The sequence below is a fragment of the Pseudochaenichthys georgianus genome, chromosome 10 (genome assembly GCF_902827115.2).
Source record: "Pseudochaenichthys georgianus chromosome 10, fPseGeo1.2, whole genome shotgun sequence".
NCBI classification, from domain to species: Eukaryota; Metazoa; Chordata; class Actinopteri; order Perciformes; family Channichthyidae; genus Pseudochaenichthys; species Pseudochaenichthys georgianus.
Genome location: NC_047512.1, coordinates 44,340,456 through 44,349,212, shown reverse-complemented (window position 1 = coordinate 44,349,212; position 8,757 = coordinate 44,340,456). Strand labels below are relative to the sequence as shown.

Below are 8,757 nucleotides of genomic sequence, written 5' to 3'. Positions count from 1 at the left end.
AGGCCCGGGGGCCAAATCCGGCCCGTGACTTCATTTAAAGTGGCCCCACAAGAGCCTGCAAAGAATATAATATGTTTACTATACGGTTACATGCTACTTTACAGACGCACGTTGCCCATAAACTACATGTCCCACAATGCATCTCAAGTTTGACTTTTTTTTCAAAATGTCACTTATTTTATTTTGAATTTTTTCCAGAATTTGGCTTTTCTTTTTATATCATTTTGTGACATTCTCACTGAAGAGACTTACGTTATTACCCTATCCGATAATAATACAATGCAGACGGCAATAATGTAATATAATACATTCTTTTAAATATATTAAATATTTATATATGTATTTTTTGTATGTATATAAAACCGGCCCTTTGAGACCATGATGCTGATGTGGCCCGAGATGAAATTGAGTTTGACACCCCTGCTGTAGGGGGTGTTGCATGAGGGCTAGGGCATAGTCAGGCTGTTCCGACATTGTTGGCATCCGTAATAGAAACTATCATTTGAGAGGCAGCCCTCTTTTTAACAAGATTGGCCAGATATCTACCAGGTCTATCACCAAACTCATACAGCTTCTGTCTGGAACAAGGGAACGCTCAGAATCGTAAAGCAGCACGTGTGGCTGACCATTCCTGAAGCAGCGCTGGGCCTGGGCTTGATATGTAGCGTTTCTCCAAGTCAGATAACGTAGATTCAAGTATCTTATGTTGTTCAATCTTTCTCTCTTGGAAGCTACACAAGTATAGAGAGTATGCTTTACACGTTTCCCACAGGAGAGAGGGAGTATTAGATGTTGAGTTAATTGAATAGAACACCTTGAATTCTGACATGAAATGATCATCCTTCAGAAGAGATGATTGAAGTCTCCAGCGCCTTGACGATGCCCTTTCCTCAGAAAGAGAATACACCATATGAAGGGGTGCGTGGTCAGAAAGGATAATGCTACCTACATGACAGAACCAAGGACACTTTTGAACATGGAATAAAAAGGTAATCAATTCGAGTGTGGCTTTTATGAGGGGCAGACAAAAAGGTAAACTGAGTCAGTGGGATGAAGCTCCCTCCGTACATCTGAATACCCAATGTCGTTACATATGGAATTGAGCACCTTAGTTTGCTTTGAAGGGGGATTGATGCCTGGTGGACAGAGAGGGATTAAGATGGCAGTTAAAATCACCTCCCACGAAGGATCCTCAGATCTGTAAACTCTGCAAAGGCCTTGGACAGATAAGCAGGAGGGCCATAGAGATGCATAAGTGTTATAGCCTTACCAACGAGCACTGCTTCGACACATCGCGACCCTGACCGTCTTTAACAGTCAAAGGACCGAAAGGCAAGATTTTTAATAACCAGAATGGCCACACCCCTACTACATCAATCAATCAATATTTACAAAATCCCACAAAATAATTAGAACAGAGTGGCACGGAGCTCCAGCCAAAACGGTTCACCTCGCCACCATCACGTGAACCCCGGTTTGCTATTTTGAGCAAAACGCATCATAGACATGTTTTTTATACCCATAATATATGCCTACAAATAGCATGACAAGAGATCTTTAAGGTACATTGCCACTAGGGCTGTCAAGTTAACGCAAAAAAAATGAATGCCACTAATTATTTTAACGTGATTAACGCATGTGCATTTTTTGTCCTCGGCCGCCCCGTAGTTTCAGAGCGCATCGAGTTTAAAATACCATCTCATCCAAGCACACTGCTGATGCCGACAGCCCCGCTTGCAGCAGACCACTTGAAAGTCTACGAGCAGCAAACTTTCCACAAAGATCGCTAAATGGGTGGCTACAGCTTGCAGGCCAACATCGTGGAGGACGAGGGGCTGCGTGATATAACTCGGCTCGCATCCAACGACTGCACGTATGAATGGCCTTCAGAGCCACCGCTGAGTCGAAAAGCGAAAGTAGAGGAGGATTTAAGAAAGACTCACCGGAGACTATTGGACTTCACTCAGTCGTGACAGTTACCTCGACAACTGCACCGACACACACACACACACACACACACACACACACACACACACACACACACACACACACACACACACACACACACACACACAGTATTTGTATTGTATTATTGTATGAGAGGTTCCAGGTTGAATTGAGGCGAATATTTGTAATGTTCAGAGGTTGTTGTGTTTAATGAGAATATGTGTCATTGTTCAAATGATATTAAACATTAGCATAAAGCATAAGATATTATTAAGATATTCAGTAGTAGTATATCAAGTAATTAAAATAAGCTCCACGTTTACTAGCTGTGACAAACAAGTGAATGCATCAATAATCACAATCCAATATTTAAGCGATGTAGCTCTGAATTGAGCTACATCGCCCAATAAGTACTTTTACTTTTTGTTAATCAAGTATATTTGAATGCCCATACTTTTGTACTTCTTCTTAAGCAAGATATGAATTGCATGACTTGTACTTGTAACTGGTGCACCAGTCAAGAAACAGAAAAGGCAGCTCCAGTCATTTCTCCATGACTTGTGTTAAACGTACAGGAGCCATTCTACAATCACCAGAATGGCGGCTTCCTTGGCAGGTAAACCAACGGCCATCAGAACAAACATCGTGGTCATTCCTCCTGAGGATCCTATGCTGCACACTCCTGACTCAACCTGCAGATCAGACACATAGAACTCTACCAAGTCTATTCCTTTAGATGTCTCATCTTGTACACTTTTAACCAATATGATACAAAAGCTCAGTTGGACACTGCATTCTGATTGGTGCATTTTGACATTCAGCAGTCTACTCTTTGTTGATAGCAGACCGTTGCTCTGATCAAGGGACCATGTGCGGTGATACCGATCCGCAGAAAGAAGTCAATGTAACGCACATACATCTTCCTTCTTTCCAAAACACCAATCATTTCATATTTGTGGAAAGCACGACACTTGAATCTTGGATTGGTGACGGCTGGAAATGCAGCATTATGGACTATATTTATTTTGCGGAAACAATACAATAATTGTTTAATTGATGACCTGTTGAAAGCAATATTTTGGATCAAAGTATGGATTTATTTAGTAAGAAGCCGTGTAATACAGGGAGGCGTGTGACGCAGTGGGTCGTGCGTTGGTGTTCAGGGGGTCACAGGTTCAAACCCCACTGCAGTCAGCATGTCGTTGTGTCCCTGAGACACGTCACCCCAAAGTGCTCCCGTGGGGATTGCGCACAGTATTGAGTATGTAAGTCGCTTTGGATAAAAGCGTCTAACAAGCGACATGTGATGAGCAGGATACAATTCAGCAAACAGGGAATTATAGCTAAATAAGCCCCTTGAGGGTTTATTCAAAGCACCCTGTCAAGGCTCCTTCTCACTCCAATGTCCTGCACACTAAATATTATCACTTCTGAACTGGTGATGATGGTCTGGTTCTGAGTGGCTTACGTAATAGCGATCAACTGGCCGATCTTCAGGTGGTTGATCTGGGTAATGAAGATGGCTGCGGCCACCTCATAGAGGGCAGTTCCATCCATGTTGGTCCCGATGGGCAGCATGTACCGAGTGACACTTTTGTGGATCACGAGTCGGCTCTCACAACATTAAGCAGTGAGTGGTAGTGTGTTCACGCTGGGAGACACACAATGCATGCTTCGTTAGTGAACATATTAGAAATGTACATCTCAAAGATATGCTTGCACATCTAATGATGAATGTTGAAATGTCAGCTCTGTGGTACATCGTCTCACCTTGACGAGCTGACCAGTGCCTGCTTTAAAGCGGGAACAACCTCCTTGATGACGTCATAGGGGTTACATCTCGTACACAGGAAATAGGTCAGAGGCAAAACTATTGTTGAGTGAATTCTGTGCCTGAAACACACAATGAATGCACAATTCATATGGAATCATCTGATATAAGTGCTGACACAGTTTGTCTACACAACGCAGCTGCCGGGCAAGAGTATTAAAACGACTGTAACAGCAATCCCAGGGTCTCACAAATCAGGTATAAGCCCACACAATCAGGCCCAAAATGTTGGTTCCATCGACATATTTGACCAACAGTCGTATTTCTGTCATATTCTGTAACAATTTCATATTCCAACCGATCAGTCTCGTACTACAAAAGATAAATAAAGGTTTAGCAACATTAATAATACAAATGAGCAGTTTGTCCTAATTGAAGCATACCTGTCTGAAGCAAGCCTGAATCAGGCATTTAGGCGCCATGTTCCTGTGAACAAAAGACAAGTCACACCATCAGTATGTTTGGAAATGGTGAAACAACCAAGGAATTGTGTCTTAATCAAGGACATTATGCAACACTTCTGTATTCAATGACTTGGTTGAATACTGGAATCTGATTTGGGCATCCAGCAGTCTGCTCTTTTTGATAGCAGACAAGTCAAGGGACAAGTGGAGGCGTATCAATCCGCAGAAAGGAGAACAGTCCATTTAAAGGCAGGTGTCTCCTCCATTGGAAAACCCTATGCAATACTTTTTATATATACATTTTTAAATGAGCAGAGAGCATGGAACTTTGGAATGATGGCGGCAAAGCTGTCCCCAGTAAAGAAAGGAAAAACAAGGTTTCAGGGTGGTTCAAACCCCCTCCATCGCCCGGTCAGTTGTTTGTGTTGCTATAACGGCCAGTTCGCTGCACATGATCTGCACTGAAGAACACCTGAAATACTAAAGGAGACGATGAATGGATTTGAGTTTGTTTCTGACTTAAAAGCCTTGCTGAACTGAATATGCAGGGAGAGCAGAAATGTTCTTCTCACCTTATGATGTCCATCAAGGAGTCAATATTGAAGAAGGGCTCAATGTCTCCTGGTTCGAACATCATCACCAGAAATATCCCTGCACACAGAATCCATGGTGGAGCGTGAGAATCCAAAACACCCCGTTCACGTGAGAAAGAGCACCAGCAGCTCCATTGAACACAATACTATATGCAGGTTTGAACATCATGTTTTTTAAAGGGGCCTTGCTATGCTAATGTTCACATTCCTATGTGTTGCCTCTACTCGAACAGTCTCCATGCTTTAATGTGCTGCAGCACCTCTTTTCACCCTCTGTCTGAAACCAGAGCCCAGTCTGCTCTGATTGGATAGCTGGCCGGCTCGCTTGTGATTAGTCAACCACTCAGGCTAAGGGGCGGGACATCTCTATCATGTACAATGTGTTGGAGCTCTAGCCAATAGAAGCTTCAGGCTACACTACCTTTGTATTTTATACTCAGATTAGGCTTCTGATTACAATTGTACAGGTAACTAGTAATTGTAACAAATTACATTTTAAGTAACCTTCCCAAACCTGGAAATAAGTCAATATGTAACCTTGTTGATATAGCTGTATTACAACGGTCAGAGTGAGTTCTAAATTGCATATGTACACGCTCAAGTGAAAAGCAAAGGAAAACTTCAAATGCCATGTGCAGCAAATGTGAATAAAAAGAAGCCAAAGTCTTGCTCTTACCGATGGACAAAGACATGAGAGTGGTTGAGAGGAAGTATGCTGCTGCACGTCCAGCGATTACTCTGAGCCTTAAAACCAGAAGCACCTGGAAGAAACAACAACATGAGCAACAGGACGCTAAAGTCATGAACAACTCCAGTTCAGGAGTGATATTTAAAACCTCTGAGGAAGATAGAGGCACATCAAGTATGACATCTCTCAATAGAAACCATTGGTGTCACACATTGTATTATTCACATAATCACGGCTTGTTTTAAATGCTAAACCTCGAAAGTCCATTTCAGGAATGTTCAAACTTTATGAACATTCTTTTCCCTCTATGATCTGATACAAAAGCAATAACCTCCAACTATGATACACAACTAATCAGTGCTATAATTCTTCTTCTGGGCAACAACTTATATCTTTTATTTTAAATATTATGTGCATGACGTGTTTTACTTTGTCTCTATCTATACTTTTGCTGTAACAATTATAAATGTCCCCTCTGTGGGACAAATAAAGGAACTCTGATTCTGAGAATTCAAAACTGCAAAGGCTAAAAGTTCATCTCGGGTAGAAACTTTATTATTAATTACAGTAAAAAAATACAAAACCTGACAGTATTCAGTTCTTTGAAATGAATCTGCAACTAAAGATTATTTTGAAAATGGATTCATCTGAATATTTTCTCAATTGATTAATCTATAAAATGCCATAGAAAAGTGAAATATCCATCAAAGTCAAAGGTGATGTCTTTAAAAGTTTAGTTTTGTCCGTGTCAATCCCACACTTATTCACTTGACTATGATATGAAGCGAGAAAAGCAGGACATCTCTGTATTAGAGTCTAAAAACTGGCCGATTCTCCATAAAAATGACAGTAATAATATAATAAGTGTTATAAAAATACCACAGCGTAAACAGATGACAGGATTTAACTGTACATGCATAAGGAAATTCATGAAATAGGTGAAGTTCTGGGTCAGATCCTTCAAAGAGGATAACGGGTGTCCGAATGAGGGGTTAGAATATGTATTGGGAAAGCTTGAGGGCTCACCCCACACCCAACTGAATCCCTGTAATGGAGTAAAGCCTCATTCACCTCTCATTCTAACATATGGGATGAATGGATATCTACTTCTTTAATGGAAGGTCAAATATGGACATGATAACACGTTTTTACCAGAATAGAACAGAACCTCATTCTTCGTGAAACAATTGTACATTTAATCTGAACAATCCACAGAGTAACACAGTAGACCATTTTATTCTGAACTACTTTCTAACACAGAAATCGTTCAGGTCATTTGGGAGGCGATCGCGTGTCATAAAGGTGGCTCAGTGCCAATGAATGGCAAGAAGGAGAAAAGGGGCAGTACACGCCTACTGTATGTTGTAGCTTTCAAAACACGAATAAGCCTTTGCAAAAGATCAAAGAAGCAGGATGTATTTCTATCAAGATTGTTGAACATTAAACAACAATTCTGACATTTTAAGGGGAGGTTATAATAATGTTTTACTCAGACAAGTAAAAAGTAGAATTCCAGAGCAATAAAAATGCACCATTGATCAATCCATTAAACGTTGGTCTGATCTAACCAGTAGCTTACGTTGGCTGATTTGAGCAAACTTTAGGTTAACATTAATAAGTAGGTTTATCGGCATCTACTTGTGTTAGTTCTAGCATGTACCATGCTGCTGTAATTGTGACTTGTGGCACTGGAGCTCTTCACCACGAGTTACGCTCTCCTGAATGAAGGGTATTAAGGTTATAGGAGCAGCATGTTCCTTTGAGCCCTGACATGTGTTTTGTCTCATGTGGGATACCGTCATTTGAGAGGTTGCGTCCATGTGTAAAGTGGGCGTGATAACAGTGTAATGATTACAGTCTCATATTGGTGTTACATGGCTGTAGTATCTGTTTAATAAAACAGCGGTGTAATAACAGTATAACATGGGTATAATCTGGATGTAATACAGATGTATAATGGTCTAACATGGGTGTGAATAAATGTGTTTAATTTCAATTAAATTAATCATGGGTGTAATAATATTATAATAGGGGTGTAATAACAGTGTAATTATGGTGAGAAATGGGTGTAACTTTGCTGCTACATGGTGTGGTCGAATAACAGTGTAATGTGGGTGTAATATTGGGTTAACGTGGTATAGGGGTGTATTATTGTGTAATATTGGGTTAACGTGTTGTATTGTGTAATATGGGTGTAGTCTTAAAAATAGCAATCAACATTTTTAAATTGTGAATGCACACAATTGTTCACCTTATTTGATGAGCTAACAGTGTGAGAAATACTGCTGTGGCTTACCTGTGATCAGATTGGTCAGAAGGAGAGGCACGGTCATCAGCTGAACCATCTGCATGAGCAGTCAACTACGCAATCAATCGTGGTGATCCCCAGGATATATTTAATAGTCTATATATTGTGGCAGACTGTGTGTGTGTGTGTGTGTGTGTGTGTGTGTGTGTGTGTGTGTGTGTGTGTGTGTGTGTGTGTGTGTGTGTGTGTGTGACCCAATCAGACAATTAATGTGACACTTAAATCATATTCAATCATAACTAATCATATACATTATAATAGCCATTGTTTAAAGACTTTTTAAAAAGAAGTAAGGTATCTCACCAATGAATGTGACACTTGAGCCTGTTTCTCCCTCATCAGTTGTGTGAGTCTGGGGGAGATTGTTGCAACAGCTGTGACCAGGTTATTCTCCAAGTTGAGTCTGTTCCTGTGTTTAGTCTTGATGAGGGTCATGGCGGAGAATGTCACCTCACACAGGTGTGTGGACCCAAAAGGCAACAGTTCATTCAGGGCATGTTTCCCCAGGATACTCCTTCTCCACACCACACCAGAACGGTGTCAGTGGTGTGCTTGAGTAGCTCATCTTCAGGCTCCTATCCGAGGACACATCTATGAGGTCTTCTTGCAGTCTGGCGGGAATGCTGCTGTTAATGCACGTCACAAATGGATTACGCACCCAGTCCAGTGTGGATGACTTGTAGTCAATATCAGGGAAGTAGGAGTTGAACTCATTCTTGAGCTTGGACAAATGTGTGTGTACTATTTTCACAATTGGAGCTCTGTCACATTCACCAGTAGCAATGTATGCGTTCAGCTGCGGGAAACAACTTGTATCCCCTTTTTCACATTTGCTCTGCCAGAGCTTGATCTTCTCCATGAATCCACACACTTTGTCATACAAGCTAAGAATATGTGTGTCTTTACCTTGAAGAGAGATTCAGCTGGTTGAGTTTGCTGAAAATATCAGAGAGGTATCCAGGGGCGGACTGGGACTACAAATCAGC

At 41.1% G+C, this 8,757-nt stretch overlaps 1 long non-coding RNA gene across 3 annotated transcripts; it reads right to left on the bottom strand.

Annotated features, from left to right (window-relative positions):
- Positions 1 to 3,252: 3,252 nt before the first annotated feature.
- LOC117454418 (uncharacterized) lies at positions 3,253 to 7,817 on the bottom strand. 3 transcript variants are annotated; one of them, XR_004552981.2, is made up of 7 exons: positions 7,760 to 7,817; positions 5,452 to 5,536; positions 4,755 to 4,833; positions 4,482 to 4,662; positions 4,162 to 4,204; positions 3,718 to 3,840; positions 3,253 to 3,598 (listed from the first exon to the last, which is right to left on the bottom strand). It is a non-coding gene; the product is annotated as an uncharacterized lncRNA (long non-coding RNA). The 3 variants fall into 3 exon arrangements; XR_011643988.1 differs by lacking the exon at positions 4,482 to 4,662 and having other exon boundaries at positions 3,254 to 3,598; XR_004552982.2 differs by lacking the exons at positions 3,253 to 3,598; positions 3,718 to 3,840 and adding an exon at positions 4,060 to 4,090.
- Positions 7,818 to 8,757: the final 940 nt, after the last annotated feature.